Genomic DNA, 15,202 nt, shown 5'->3' on the forward strand with positions numbered 1-15,202 from the left:
TGTTGCTGTCTTTTCTTTTTTTAGATCAGTGCATAGTATTTGGATTTACCATAGGTCCCTGGTTTGTCCAATCTCTGATTTTTGTCACCCAGGCAGCATTGAATATGGGTTACAGTTCATGAAGTGGGTCTCAAAAAAATGAACCATTGGTTGCTTATCCCTACAAGGTTTTTGTGACTATTCCAATAATGTATTTTTTAACCAGGATGTAGATCAAAAGGGTTGTAACTGGATTGTTAATTGATGTTTCTCCATTGGTAGAATGTAAAATACCTTCCTGTTCCAAAGATCCTAGCAAAAAGAGGTGAAGGCTCTATGTAAGTACCAACTCTGCTTCTCTATGTTCGAATTGTGTATGGGTTTTCTTGAGTACTGTGGCCTTGCTGTCAGTTTATGAGGAACAAGCCATTATCTTAGCAACAGACTGGGTAGTTCTGGGACTCCCATAGAACCCCTTTGACCAAAAGCTCAATTAGATGTAACCCAGTGACAGTACTGATTTGGTTACGAGAGAATTATGTGACAATTAGATTTAGATAACCTTCATAACTATGTATAATTTAGGAAGTTTACACTCTATTAGATTTCTTTATTCCTCCTCAAATACCCCCTTAATTTTAGCTGTCTCATTATTACCTCATTCCACCCACTCTTCCCTCCCCCTCCCTACTTAATGCCCCCAATTCCAGCAACCCCTATTCATCTATAACTACCTATTCTATTCTCCTCTGCCAATAACCACATGTGAGCCAATAAATACCATATTTGTCTTCCTGGGTCTGGATAGCCTCACTCAGCTATGAGATCAATGGCATCATATGACCCAGTTGAAATCATTGTGGGGACCCATGTTTTTCCAGGAGACTTCAAAGATTACTGGAGGAAAAGTTATTGTCCACTGTGGAAAACTTAAGTGTTGTTAAATCAAAATAGTAAGTGTGAATTTCAATAGATATATAATCAAAGAAAGGGATCCCACAGAGAAAAATGGGTATGAGAAGTAAAATTTTTGATAACCTTAGTCCCTAGATTTTAACTTCCTTCTGTCTCATACAGATGACTCCTCATATGAAAGAATCCATGAAGATTTCTTTTAACATCTTGCTTGGATTTGGAGAAGGAGAACCACCACACAACTTCAAAGACAGCTTTCATTTTTAAGTGAGTCGTGGCTACCATCATACAGAGAACCAGGGAAATTTATATATTTAGGCAGTGAAATTTTGCCCTGTTGGAGATAATAGTATTATAGGTCAAATTTTGCTTTGCTTGTTGATTCTTTCTAGATAGCTATCTTTCCTTCTTTGGGCAGTTACATGTACAAGGGCTCTTGACTTTTGCCTCAAAGACAAGAACAAATCTCTGCAAAAACCTTATGATGTTTCCACCTATTTGGATGAGTTAGCATTTCACTTTCTGAAGAAGTTTCTCCTTTTCAAACCTAATTTTAATTAATTTTGATGATATTTATAGCTTTTTTTCTCCTGAGGAAAACAGAACAAAACATCTTTCCTATTGTCCCACATCTCTTAGCTTCCGTTATGAGTTCAGCACATCCTTGAAGTACACTGGCAGGTTTAATTCAGAAATTTTTTCTAGTATAGAATGTCTCTGTGAAGCCATTGTTCATTTCTCATTAGAATTAAGAAAATTCAAGTTTAATTAAGCATTTCAACAATCTATTTCTGGGAGTCTATCATTCCTTTCTGTTTCATATAGACTTGATAATTCAACTTTATCTTTCTATAACTGCCTGACCTGTAGGATTGTTTGGTATAATGTAATATGTTTTATATTATAATAACCAAAAAACTGTTTCATTTTGATAATAACTTATACTGCAAAAGAGCCTATCTTCATTTGACAAGTATACTAATGGTGGCCATAACTTGTAGCAAATGTGTGATTACCGAATGGCCCAATCTAATCTCAAAGCAGATGTCCATTGAAAAACTGAATAGGTATCAATGGTATGCTATACATGTTTTAATTTTCCAAGTGCTACAAAATAGAACACACCCATTGGCATTAGATTACTTTTATAAGTGCCTTTGGGTTACTTCTTGCTGGTAATGGTACTTAGTTATATAAAAAACAAGTAAGAATCGACTTATAATTGGCTTATTGTCATGAAATAAAAAGTCCTTAATAAAACTTTTGTTATTGACATGAGGATTTTTGTAAAATTCTGAGAACTTCAAATGTTTCCAAAAAATAATTGATCAATATCAGAAATAAACTGTGATAGAGGACCTGGAAGAACTGTAAGGGATTATATGTATGTTATATATATGGAACGAAGCCTATTCCTAATTATATCTTATACAAGAATAAATATGAAGTCAATTCTGTATTATCTGATACAAATTCGGCAGAATAAATATAAAAAAAAGATTCTACATGTTACAAATTGGTAACTATGTTGAGAAGTACTTTAAAATATCGTAGAAATATGACAGTAGAACATAATTCAGACTTTTGACAGAACAATAAGTTATTTGTACTACTCTGCATAAACCATCGGATTTAAACATGTACTTTATGATTTATTTGAATTAGCACAGAATAAAAGGTACTAGTATGTCTCATACAATGTGAGGAGGAATACAATTACCACTGTTTATAAGTTTAATTTTCTTTCGTTTGGGATGGTAGCTCTTACAATATCACAAAAGAATTAGAATTATATCTTCATTACGGATAACTATACTTACATAATATGTTAATTTCATCCCTGATAAAAAAGAGGTTTATATGTTTGTATTTCCATCCTTTCTACCTCCTTCACTCTTGACGTGGGCTATGGGTTCCCAGGCAGTTAGCACCTGGTGATTTATGAGCTGGGACGAATCAGTTAGTTGGAGGAGGTAGTTGAGGTAGTTGAGGTAGTTGAGGTAAAGTGTCTGGGATCTCTTGGAGATGGCCACAGGCGGTGGGGTTAGAGGAACTCAACCACAGATGTTCGATTCCAGGTCTGTCCATTGAACTGGGCAATTGGATCTGGTGGCTAGGATGTAGATTAACAATCTGTAATTCTACTACCAGTTTCACTGTAAAGAGTGGCCTGTACACTCCACTGAGTACCTCTTGCATTTGGTATCTGTGAGCAATCGGTGACTCAGAGTAGGTAAGTGACAGATGCACATCTGTGGCATCTACTGGGGAGGAGTAGTCTGTTTGAGAGGGGGAATTAGCGGCAGATACCCTCCTGCATCTCAGTGGATGAACCACGGGGACCGGATCATGGCATTCAGAGTTACAGCTCAAGATCCGCAGTCATCTTATTTGAATCACCGGTATGAGCGGCCTTATGTGTGCTAGGGAGTTTCTTGCTTTGGGGACTGGTGTCAATCAATGAGTGGTTGGGTGTGGGATTTCTGGAGTTGGGATATGGGTGTAGGGACTCATAGGCAGATGTTCTGCTACAGATCTGTGAACGGAACTCAGGCACTCAGTGACTCGCTCTCCAGGCTCAGAGGTGGAGTTGTATATCTCTATTCCTCCCACCTGCTTCACTGCCATGAGAGCTATATGGTTTTACAGGGAGTTCCAGGCCATTGTTGGGGCTGGGGCTGGGGCTAAGCTGGGGCTGGGGCATGGGCTGGGGCTGGGGCTGGGACTGGGGCTGGGGCGGGGGCGAGGGCGAGGGCAAGGGCGGGGACAAATCAATGTGTGCAAGGAGGGAGGGGATGGGAGATGTCGATGAGGTCTACTGGAGATGGGTGCACCCATGGTCCCATAGAGCGAGGCCTTAGGCTTGAAGCCTGCCGCGGATCGGTAAATGAAACTCGGCTCGACTGACAAGGATGAGAGACACAAGGCAACATCTGTGTTCATGCTACAGCGTCACTGGCAGCAGTGACCTGTGTGTTCCACTGACTATCTTAGGATAGAGACAGGGAACGAGATCTTGAAGATCAGAGTTAGAGGTTTACATGTTTATATTTCCATCCTGTCTACCTCCTTCACTCTTGACGTGGGCTATGGGTTCCCAGGCAGTTAGCACCTGGTGATTTATGAGCTGGGACGAATCAGTTAGTTGGAGGAGGTAGTTGAGGGGTAAAGATATCTGGCATCTCTTTGAGATGGCAGCGCAAAGTCGGTCATACGACGACTCAGCAGCTCATGCTTTACTGCAGATTATGGATGGAACGAGAGGACTTGATCTCAAGGATCGGACAGAGTTGAAAATGTGGGCAGGTTATCTGCATCAGTGGCAGGGGTTGTACTGCACAACTGTGGATGAGAATGGGGCCTGGACCGCTAGGGTCAGAGGTAGAAGCAGAAACCCTTAAGGAGACTATCTGCTTCACTGGCAGGGGTGTCTGGTGGATTTGGGGGCTGGGACATAACCATGAGGTGGAGGAGGTTACTGGTGAGGTAAAGTGTCTGGGATCTCTTGGAGATGGCCACAGGCGGTGGGGTTAGAGGAACTCAACCACAGATGTTCGATTCCAGGTCTGTCCATTGAACTGGGCAATTGGATCTGGTGGCTAGGATGTAGATTGACAATCTGTAATTCTACTACAAGTTCCACTGTAAGGAGTGGCCTGTACACTCCAGTGAGTTCCTCTTGCATTTGGTATCTGTGAGCAATCGGTGACTCAGAGTAGGTAAGTGACAGATGCACATCTGTGGCATCTACTGGGGAGGAGTAGTCTGCTTGAGAGGGGGAATTAGCGGCAGATACCCTCCTGCAGATCAGTGGATGAACCACGGGGACCGGATCATGGCATTCAGAGTTACAGCTCAAGATCCGCAGTCATCTTATTTGAATCACTGGTATGAGCGGCCTTATGTGTGCTAGGGAGTTTCTTGCTTTGGGGACTGGTGTCAATCAATGAGTGGTTGGGTGTGGGATTTCTGGAGTTGGGATATGGGTGTAGGGACTCATAGGCAGATGTTCTGCTAGAGATCTGTGAACGGAACTCAGGCACTCAGTGACTCGCTCTCCAGGCTCAGAGGTGGAGTTGTATATCTCTATTCCTCCTACCTGCTTCACTGCCATGAGAGCTATATGGTTTTACAGGGAGTTCCAGGCCATTGTTGGGGCTGGGGCTGGGGCTGGGGCTAAGCTGGGGCTGGGGCATGGGCTGGGGCTGGGGCTGGGGCTGGGGCGGGGGCGAGGGCAAGGGCGGGGACAAATCAATGTGTGCAAGGAGGGAGGGGATGGGAGCTGTCGATAAGGTCTACTGGAGATGGGTGCACCCATGGTCCCATAGAGCGAGGACTTAGGCTTGAAGCCTTCCGCGGATCGGTAAATGAAACTCGGCTCGACTGACAAGGATGAGAGACACAAGGCAACATCTGTGTTCATGCTACAGCGTCACTTGCAGCAGTGACCTGTGTGTTCCACTGACTATCTTAGGATAGAGACAGGGAACGAGATCTTGAAGATCAGAGTTAGAGGTTTACATGTTTATATTTCCATCCTTTCTACCTCCTTCACTCTTGACGTGGGCTATGGGTTCCCAGGCAGTTAGCACCTGGTGATTTATGAGCTGGGACGAATCAGTTAGTTGGAGGAGGTAGTTGAGGGGTAAAGATATCTGGCATCTCTTTGAGATGGCAGCGCAAAGTCGGTCATACGACGACTCAGCAGCTCATGCTTTACTGCAGATTATGGATGGAACGAGAGGACTTGATCTCAAGGATCGGACAGAGTTGAAAATGTGGGCAGGTTATCTGCATCAGTGGCAGGGGTTGTACTGCACAACTGTGGATGAGAATGGGGCCTGGACCGCTAGGGTCAGAGGTAGAAGCAGAAACCCTTAAGGAGACTATCTGCTTCACTGGCAGGGGTGTCTGGTGGATTTGGGGGCTGGGACATAACCATGAGGTGGAGGAGGTTACTGGTGAGGTAAAGTGTCTGGGATCTCTTGGAGATGGCCACAGGCGGTGGGGTTAGCGGAACTCAACCACAGATGTTCGATTCCAGGTCTGTCCATTGAACTGGGCAATTGGATCTGGTGGCTAGGATGTAGATTGACAATCTGTAATTCTACTACCAGTTCCACTCTAAGAGGTGGCCTGTACACTCCAGTGAGTTCCTCTTGCATTTGGTATCTGTGAGCAATCGGTGACTCAGAGTAGGTAAGTGACAGATGCACATCTGTGGCATCTACTGGGGAGGAGTAGTCTGCTTGAGAGGGGGAATTAGCGGCAGATACCCTCCTGCAGATCAGTGGATGAACCACGGGGACCGGATCATGGCATTCAGAGTTACAGCTCAAGATCCGCAGTCATCTTATTTGAATCACCGGTATGAGCGGCCTTATGTGTGCTAGGGAGTTTCTTGCTTTGGGGACTGGTGTCAATCAATGAGTGGTTGGGTGTGGGATTTCTGCAGTTGGGATATGGGTGTAGGGACTCATAGGCAGATGTTCTGCTACAGATCTGTGAACGGAACTCAGGCACTCAGTGACTCGCTCTCCAGGCTCAGAGGTGGAGTTGTTTATCTCTATTCCTCCTTCCTGCTTCACTGCCATGAGAGCTATATGGTTTTACAGGGAGTTCCAGGCCATTGTTGGGGCTGGGGCCTGTGCTGGGGCTAAGCTGGGGCTGGGGCATGAGATGGGGCTGGGGCTGGGGCTGGGGCTGGGGCGGGGGCGGGGGGGGGCGAGGGCAAGGGCGGGGACAAATCAATGTGTGCAATGAGGGAGGTGATGGGAGATGTCGATGAGGTCTACTGGAGATGGGTGCACCCATGGTCCCATAGAGCGAGGCCTTAGGCTTGAAGCCTTCCGCGGATCGGTAAATGAATCTCGGCTCGACTGACAAGGATGAGAGACACAAGGCAACATCTGTGTTCATGCTACAGCGTCACTGGCAGCAGTGACCTGTGTGTTCCACTGACTATCTTAGGATAGAGACAGGGAACGAGATCTTGAAGATCAGAGTTAGAGGTTTCCATGTTTATATTTCCATCCTTTCTACCTCCTTCACTCTTGACGTGGGCTATGGGTTCCCAGGCAGTTAGCACCTGGTGATTTATGAGCTGGGACGAATCAGTTAGTTGGAGGAGGTAGTTGAGGGGTAAAGATATCTGGCATCTCTTTGAGATGGCAGCGCAAAGTCGGTCATACGACGACTCAGCAGCTCATGCTTTACTGCAGATTATGGATGGAACGAGAGGACTTGATCTCAAGGATCGGACAGAGTTGAAAATGTGGGCAGGTTATCTGCATCAGTGGCAGGGGTTGTACTGCACAACTGTGGATGAGAATGGGGCCTGGACCGCTAGGGTTAGAGATAGAAGCAGAAATCCTTAAGGAGACTATCTGCTTCACTGGCAGGGGTGTCTGGTGGATTTGGGGGCTGGGACATAACCATGAGGTGGAGGAGGTTACTGGTGAGGTAAAGTGTCTGGGATCTCTTGGAGATGGCCACAGGCGGTGGGGTTAGAGGAACTCAAACACAGATGTTCGATTCCAGGTCTGTCCATTGAACTGGGCAATTGGATCTGGTGGCTAGGATGTAGATTGACAATCTGTAATTCTACTACCAGTTCCACTGTAAGGAGTGGCCTGTACACTCCAGTGAGTTCCTCTTGCATTTGGTATCTGTGAGCAATCGGTGACTCAGAGTAGGTAAGTGACAGATGCACATCTGTGGCATCTACTGGGGAGGAGTAGTCTGCTTGAGAGGGGGAATTAGCGGCAGATACCCTGCTGCAGATCAGTGGATGAACCACGGGGACCGGATCATGGCATTCAGAGTTACAGCTCAAGATCCGCAGTCATCTTATTTGAATCACCGGTATGAGCGGCCTTATGTGTGCTAGGGAGTTTCTTGCTTTGGGGACTGGTGTCAATCAATGAGTGGTTGGTTGTGGGATTTCTGGAGTTGGGATATGGGTGTAGGGACTCATAGGCAGATGTTCTGCTACAGATCTGTGAACGGAACTCAGGCACTCAGTGACTCGCTCTCCAGGCTCAGAGGTGGAGTTGTATATCTCTATTCCTCCTACCTGCTTCACTGCCATGAGAGCTATATGGGTTTACAGGGAGTTCCAGGCCATTGGTGGGGCTGGGGCTGGGGCTAAGCTGGGGCTGGGGCATGGGCTGGGGCTGGAGCTGGGGCTGGGGCGGGGGCGAGGGCGAGGGCAAGGGCGGGGACAAATCAATGTGTGCAAGGAGGGAGGGGATGGGAGATGTCGATGAGGTCTACTGGAGATGGGTGCACCCATGGTCCCATAGAGCGAGGCCTTAGGCTTGAAGCCTGCCGCGGATCGGTAAATGAAACTCGGCTCGACTGACAAGGATGAGAGACACAAGGCAACATCTGTGTTCATGCTACAGCGTCACTGGCAGCAGTGACCTGTGTGTTCCACTGACTATCTTAGGATAGAGACAGGGAACGAGATCTTGAAGATCAGAGTTAGAGGTTTACATGTTTATATTTCCATCCTTTCTACCTCCTTCACTCTTGACGTGGGCTATGGGTTCCCAGGCAGTTAGCACCTGGTGATTTATGAGCTGGGACGAATCAGTTAGTTGGAGGAGGTAGTTGAGGGGTAAAGATATCTGGCATCTCTTTGAGATGGCAGCGCAAAGTCGGTCATACGACGACTCAGCAGCTCATGCTTTACTGCAGATTATGGATGGAACGAGAGGACTTGATCTCAAGGATCGGACAGAGTTGAAAATGTGGGCAGGTTATCTGCATCAGTGGCAGGGGTTGTACTGCACAACTGTGGATGAGAATGGGGCCTGGACCGCTAGGGTCAGAGGTAGAAGCAGAAACCCTTAAGGAGACTATCTGCTTCACTGGCAGGGGTGTCTGGTGGATTTGGGGGCTGGGACATAACCATGAGTTGGAGGAGGTTACTGGTGAGGTAAAGTGTCTGGGATCTCTTGGAGATGGCCACAGGCGGTGGGGTTAGAGGAACTCAACCACAGATGTTCGATTCCAGGTCTGTCCATTGAACTGGGCAATAGGATCTGGTGGCTAGGATGTAGATTGACAATCTGTAATTCTAATACCAGTTCCACTGTAAGGAGTGGCCTGTACACTCCAGTGAGTTCCTCTTGCAGTTGGTATCTGTGAGCAATCGGTGACTCAGAGTAGGTAAGTGACAGATGCACATCTGTGGCATCTACTGGGGAGGAGTAGTCTGCTTGAGAGGGGGAATTAGCGGCAGATACCCTGCTGCAGATCAGTGGATGAACCACGGGGACCGGATCATGGCATTCAGAGTTACAGCTCAAGATCCGCAGTCATCTTATTTGAATCACCGGTATGAGCGGCCTTATGTGTGCTAGGGAGTTTCTTGCTTTGGGGACTGGTGTCAATCAATGAGTGGTTGGGTGTGGGATTTCTGGAGTTGGGATATGGGTGTAGGGACTCATAGGCAGATGTTCTGCTACAGATCTGTGAACGGAACTCAGGCACTCAGTGACTCGCTCTCCAGGCTCAGAGGTGGAGTTGTATATCTCTATTCCTCCTACCTGCTTCACTGCCATGAGAGCTATATGGTTTTACAGGGAGTTCCAGGCCATTGTTGGGGCTGGGGCTGGGGCTAAGCTGGGGCTGGGGCATGGGCTGGGGCTGGGGCTGGGGCTGGGGCTGGGGCTGGGGCTGGGCGGGGGCAAGGGCGAGGGCAAGGGCGGGGACAAATCAATGTGTGCAAGGAGGGAGGGGATGGGAGATGTCGATGAGGTCTACTGGAGATGGGTGCACCCATGGTCCCATAGAGCGAGGCCTTAGGCTTGAAGCCTGCCGCGGATCGGTAAATGAAACTCGGCTCGACTGACAAGGATGAGAGACACAAGGCAACATCTGTGTTCATGCTACAGCGTCACTGGCAGCAGTGACCTGTGTGTTCCACTGACTATCTTAGGATAGAGACAGGGAATGAGATCTTGAAGATCAGAGTTAGAGGTTTACATGTTTATATTTCCATCCTTTCTACCTCCTTCACTCTTGACGTGGGCTATGGGTTCCCAGGCAGTTAGCACCTGGTGATTTATGAGCTGGGACGAATCAGTTAGTTGGAGGAGGTAGTTGAGGGGTAAAGATATCTGGCATCTCTTTGAGATGGCAGCGCAAAGTCGGTCATACGACGACTCAGCAGCTCATGCTTTACTGCAGATTATGGATGGAACGAGAGGACTTGATCTCAAGGATCGGACAGAGTTGAAAATGTGGGCAGGTTATCTGCATCAGTGGCAGGGGTTGTACTGCACAACTGTGGATGAGAATGGGGCCTGGACCGCTAGGGTCAGAGGTAGAAGCAGAAACCCTTAAGGAGACTATCTGCTTCACTGGCAGGGGTGTCTGGTGGATTTGGGGGCTGGGACATAACCATGAGGTGGAGGAGGTTACTGGTGAGGTAAAGTGTCTGGGATCTCTTGGAGATGGCCACAGGCGGTGGGGTTAGAGGAACTCAACCACAGATGTTCGATTCCAGGTCTGTCCATTGAACTGGGCAATTGGATCTGGTGGCTAGGATGTAGATTGACAATCTGTAATTCTACTACCAGTTCCACTGTAAGGAGTGGCCTGTACACTCCAGTGAGTTCCTCTTGCATTTGGTATCTGTGAGCAATCGGTGACTCAGAGTAGGTAAGTGACAGATGCACATCTGTGGCATCTACTGGGGAGGAGTAGTCTGCTTGAGAGGGGGAATTAGCGGCAGATACCCTCCTGCATCTCAGTGGATGAACCACGGGGACCGGATCATGGCATTCAGAGTTACAGCTCAAGATCCGCAGTCATCTTATTTGAATCACCGGTATGAGCGGCCTTATGTGTGCTAGGGAGTTTCTTGCTTTGGGGACTGGTGTCAATCAATGAGTGGTTGGGTGTGGGATTTCTGGAGTTGGGATATGGGTGTAGGGACTCATAGGCAGACGTTCTGCTACAGATCTGTGAACGGAACTCAGGCACTCAGTGACTCGCTCTCCAGGCTCAGAGGTGGAGTTGTATATCTCTATTCCTCCTACCTGCTTCACTGCCATGAGAGCTATATGGTTTTACAGGGAGTTTCAGGCCATTGTTGGGGCTGGGGCTGGGGCTTGGGCTAAGCTGGGGCTGGGGCTGGGGCAGGGGCGAGGGCGAGGGCAAGGGCGGGGACAAATCAATGTGTGCAAGGAGGGAGGGGATGGGAGATGTCGATGAGGTCTACTGGAGATGGGTGCACCCATGGTCCCATAGAGCGAGGCCTTAGGCTTGAAGCCTGCCACGGATCGGTAAATGAAACTCGGCTTGACTGACAAGGATGAGAGACACAAGGCAACATCTGTGTTCATGCTACAGCGTCACTGGCAGCAGTGACCTGTGTGTTCCACTGACTATCTTAGGATAGAGACAGGGAACGAGATCTTGAAGATCAGAGTTAGAGGTTTACATGTTTATATTTCCATCCTTTCTACCTCCTTCACTCTTGACGTGGGCTATGGGTTCCCAGGCAGTTAGCACCTGGTGATTTAAGAGCTGGGACGAATCAGTTAGTTGGAGGAGGTAGTTGAGGGGTAAAGATATCTGGCATCTCTTTGAGATGGCAGCGCAAAGTCGGTCATACGACGACTCAGCAGCTCATGCTTTACTGCAGATTATGGATGGAACGAGAGGACTTGATCTCAAGGATCGGACAGAGTTGAAATGTGGGCAGGTTTTCTGCATCAGTGGCAGGGGTTGTACTGCACAACTGTGGATGAGAATGGGGCCTGGACCGCTATGGTCAGAGGTAGAAGCAGAAACCATTAAGGAGATTATCTGCTTCACTGGCAGGGGTGTATGGTGGATTTGGGGGCTGGGACATAACCATGAGGTGGAGGAGGTTACTGGTGAGGTAAAGTGTCTGGGATCTCTTGGAGATGGCCACAGGCGGTGGGGTTAGAGGAACTCAACCACAGATGTTCGATTCCAGGTCTGTCCATTGAACTGGGCAATTGGATCTGGTGGCTAGGATGTAGATTGACAATCTGTAATTCTACTACCAGTTCCACTGTAAGGAGTGGCCTGTACACTCCAGTGAGTTCCTCTTGCATTTGGTATCTGTGAGCAATCGGTGACTCAGAGTAGGTAAGTGACAGATGCACATCTGTGGCATCTACTGGGGAGGAGTAGTCTGCTTGAGAGGGGGAATTAGCGGCAGATACCCTGCTGCAGATCAGTGGATGAACCACGGGGACCGGATCATGGCATTCAGAGTTACAGCTCAAGATCCGCAGTCATCTTATTTGAATCACCGGTATGAGCGGCCTTATGTGTGCTAGGGAGTTTCTTGCTTTGGGGACTGGTGTCAATCAATGAGTGGTTGGGTGTGGGATTTCTGGAGTTGGGATATGGGTGTAGGGACTCATAGGCAGATGTTCTGCTACAGATCTGTGAACGGAACTCAGGCACTCAGTGACTCGCTCTCCAGGCTCAGAGGTGGAGTTGTATATCTCTATTCCTCCTACCTGCTTCACTGCCATGAGAGCTATATGGTTTTACAGGGAGTTCCAGGCCATTGTTTGGGCTGGGGCTGGGGCTAAGCTGGGGCTGGGGCTGGGGCATGGGCTGGGGCTGGGGCTGGGGCGGGGGCGGGGGCGAGGGCAAGGGCGGGGACAAATCAATGTGTGCAAGGAGGGAGGGGATGGGAGATGTCGATGAGGTCTACTGGAGATGGGTGCACCCATGGTCCCATAGAGCGAGGCCTTAGGCTTGAAGCCTGCCGCGGATCGGTAAATGAAACTCGGCTCGACTGACAAGGATGAGAGACACAAGGCAACATCTGTGTTCATGCTACAGCGTCACTGGCAGCAGTGACCTGTGTGTTCCACTGACTATCTTAGGATAGAGACAGGGAACGAGATCTTGAAGATCAGAGTTAGAGGTTTACATGTTTATATTTCCATCCTTTCTACCTCCTTCACTCTTGACGTGGGCTATGGGTTCCCAGGCAGTTAGCACCTGGTGATTTATGAGCTGGGACGAATCAGTTAGTTGGAGGAGGTAGTTGAGGGGTAAAGATATCTGGCATCTCTTTGAGATGGCAGCGGAAAGTCGGTCATACGACGACTCAGCAGCTCATGCTTTACTGCAGATTATGGATGGAACGAGAGGACTTGATCTCAAGGATCGGACAGAGTTGAAAATGTGGGCAGGTTATCTGCATCAGTGGCAGGGGTTGTACTGCACAACTGTGGATGAGAATGGGGCCTGGACCGCTAGGGTCAGAGGTAGAAGCAGAAACCCTTAAGGAGACTATCTGCTTCACTGGCAGGGGTGTCTGGTGGATTTGGGGGCTGGGACATAACCATGAGGTGGAGGAGGTTACTGGTGAGGTAAAGTGTCTGGGATCTCTTGGAGATGGCCACAGGCGGTGGGGTTAGAGGAACTCAACCACAGATGTTCGATTCCAGGTCTGTCCATTGAACTGGGCAATTGGATCTGGTGGCTAGGATGTAGATTGACAATCTGTAATTCTACTACCAGTTCCACTGTAAGGAGTGGCCTGTACACTCCAGTGAGTTCCTCTTGCATTTGGTATCTGTGAGCAATCGGTGACTCAGAGTAGGTAAGTGACAGATGCACATCTGTGGCATCTACTGGGGAGGAGTAGTCTGCTTGAGAGGGGGAATTAGCGGCAGATACCCTCCTGCATCTCAGTGGATGAACCACGGGGACCGGATCATGGCATTCAGAGTTACAGCTCAAGATCCGCAGTCATCTTATTTGAATCACCGGTATGAGCGGCCTTATGTGTGCTAGGGAGTTTCTTGCTTTGGGGACTGGTGTCAATCAATGAGTGGTTGGGTGTGGGATTTCTGGAGTTGGGATATGGGTGTAGGGACTAATAGGCAGACGTTCTGCTACAGATCTGTGAACGGAACTCAGGCACTCAGTGACTCGCTCTCCAGGCTCAGAGGTGGAGTTGTATATCTCTATTCCTCCTACCTGCTTCACTGCCATGAGAGCTATATGGTTTTACAGGGAGTTCCAGGCCATTGTTGGGGCTGGGGCTGGGGCTGGGGCTAAGCTAGGGCTGGGGCATGGGCTGGGGCTGGGGCTGGGGCTGGGGCAGGGGCGAGGGCGAGGGCAAGGGCGGGGACAAATCAATGTGTGCAAGGAGGGAGGGGATGGGAGATGTCGATGAGGTCTACTGGAGATGGGTGCACCCATGGTCCCATAGAGCGAGGCCTTAGGCTTGAAGCCTGCCACGGATCGGTAAATGAAACTCGGCTTGACTGACAAGGATGAGAGACACAAGGCAACATCTGTGTTCATGCTACAGCGTCACTGGCAGCAGTGACCTGTGTGTTCCACTGACTATCTTAGGATAGAGACAGGGAACGAGATCTTGAAGATCAGAGTTAGAGGTTTACATGTTTATATTTCCATCCTTTCTACCTCCTTCACTCTTGACGTGGGCTATGGGTTCCCAGGCAGTTAGCACCTGGTGATTTATGAGCTGGGACGAATCAGTTAGTTGGAGGAGGTAGTTGAGGGGTAAAGATATCTGGCATCTCTTTGAGATGGCAGCGCAAAGTCGGTCATACGACGACTCAGCAGCTCATGCTTTACTGCAGATTATGGATGGAACGAGAGGACTTGATCTCAAGGATCGGACAGAGTTGAAATGTGGGCAGGTTTTCTGCATCAGTGGCAGGGGTTGTACTGCACAACTGTGGATGAGAATGGGGCCTGGACCGCTATGGTCAGAGGTAGAAGCAGAAACCATTAAGGAGAATATCTGCTTCACTGGCAGGGGTGTATGGTGGATTTGGGGGCTGGGACATAACCATGAGGTGGAGGAGGTTACTGGTGAGGTAAAGTGTCTGGGATCTCTTGGAGATGGCCACAGGCGGTGGGGTTAGAGGAACTCAACCACAGATGTTCGATTCCAGGTCTGTCCATTGAACTGGGCAATTGGATCTGGTGGCTAGGATGTAGATTGACAATCTGTAATTCTACTACCAGTTCCACTGTAAGGAGTGGCCTGTACACTCCAGTGAGTTCCTCTTGCATTTGGTATCTGTGAGCAATCGGTGACTCAGAGTAGGTAAGTGACAGATGCACATCTGTGGCATCTACTGGGGAGGAGTAGTCTGCTTGAGAGGGGGAATTAGCGGCAGATACCCTGCTGCAGATCAGTGGATGAACCACGGGGACCGGATCATGGCATTCAGAGTTACAGCTCAAGATCCGCAGTCATCTTATTTGAATCACCGGTATGAGCGGCCTTATGTGTGCTAGGGAGTTTCTTGCTTTG

Source organism: Chionomys nivalis, chromosome 22, assembly GCF_950005125.1.
Source record: "Chionomys nivalis chromosome 22, mChiNiv1.1, whole genome shotgun sequence".
Classification (NCBI taxonomy): domain Eukaryota; kingdom Metazoa; phylum Chordata; class Mammalia; order Rodentia; family Cricetidae; genus Chionomys; species Chionomys nivalis.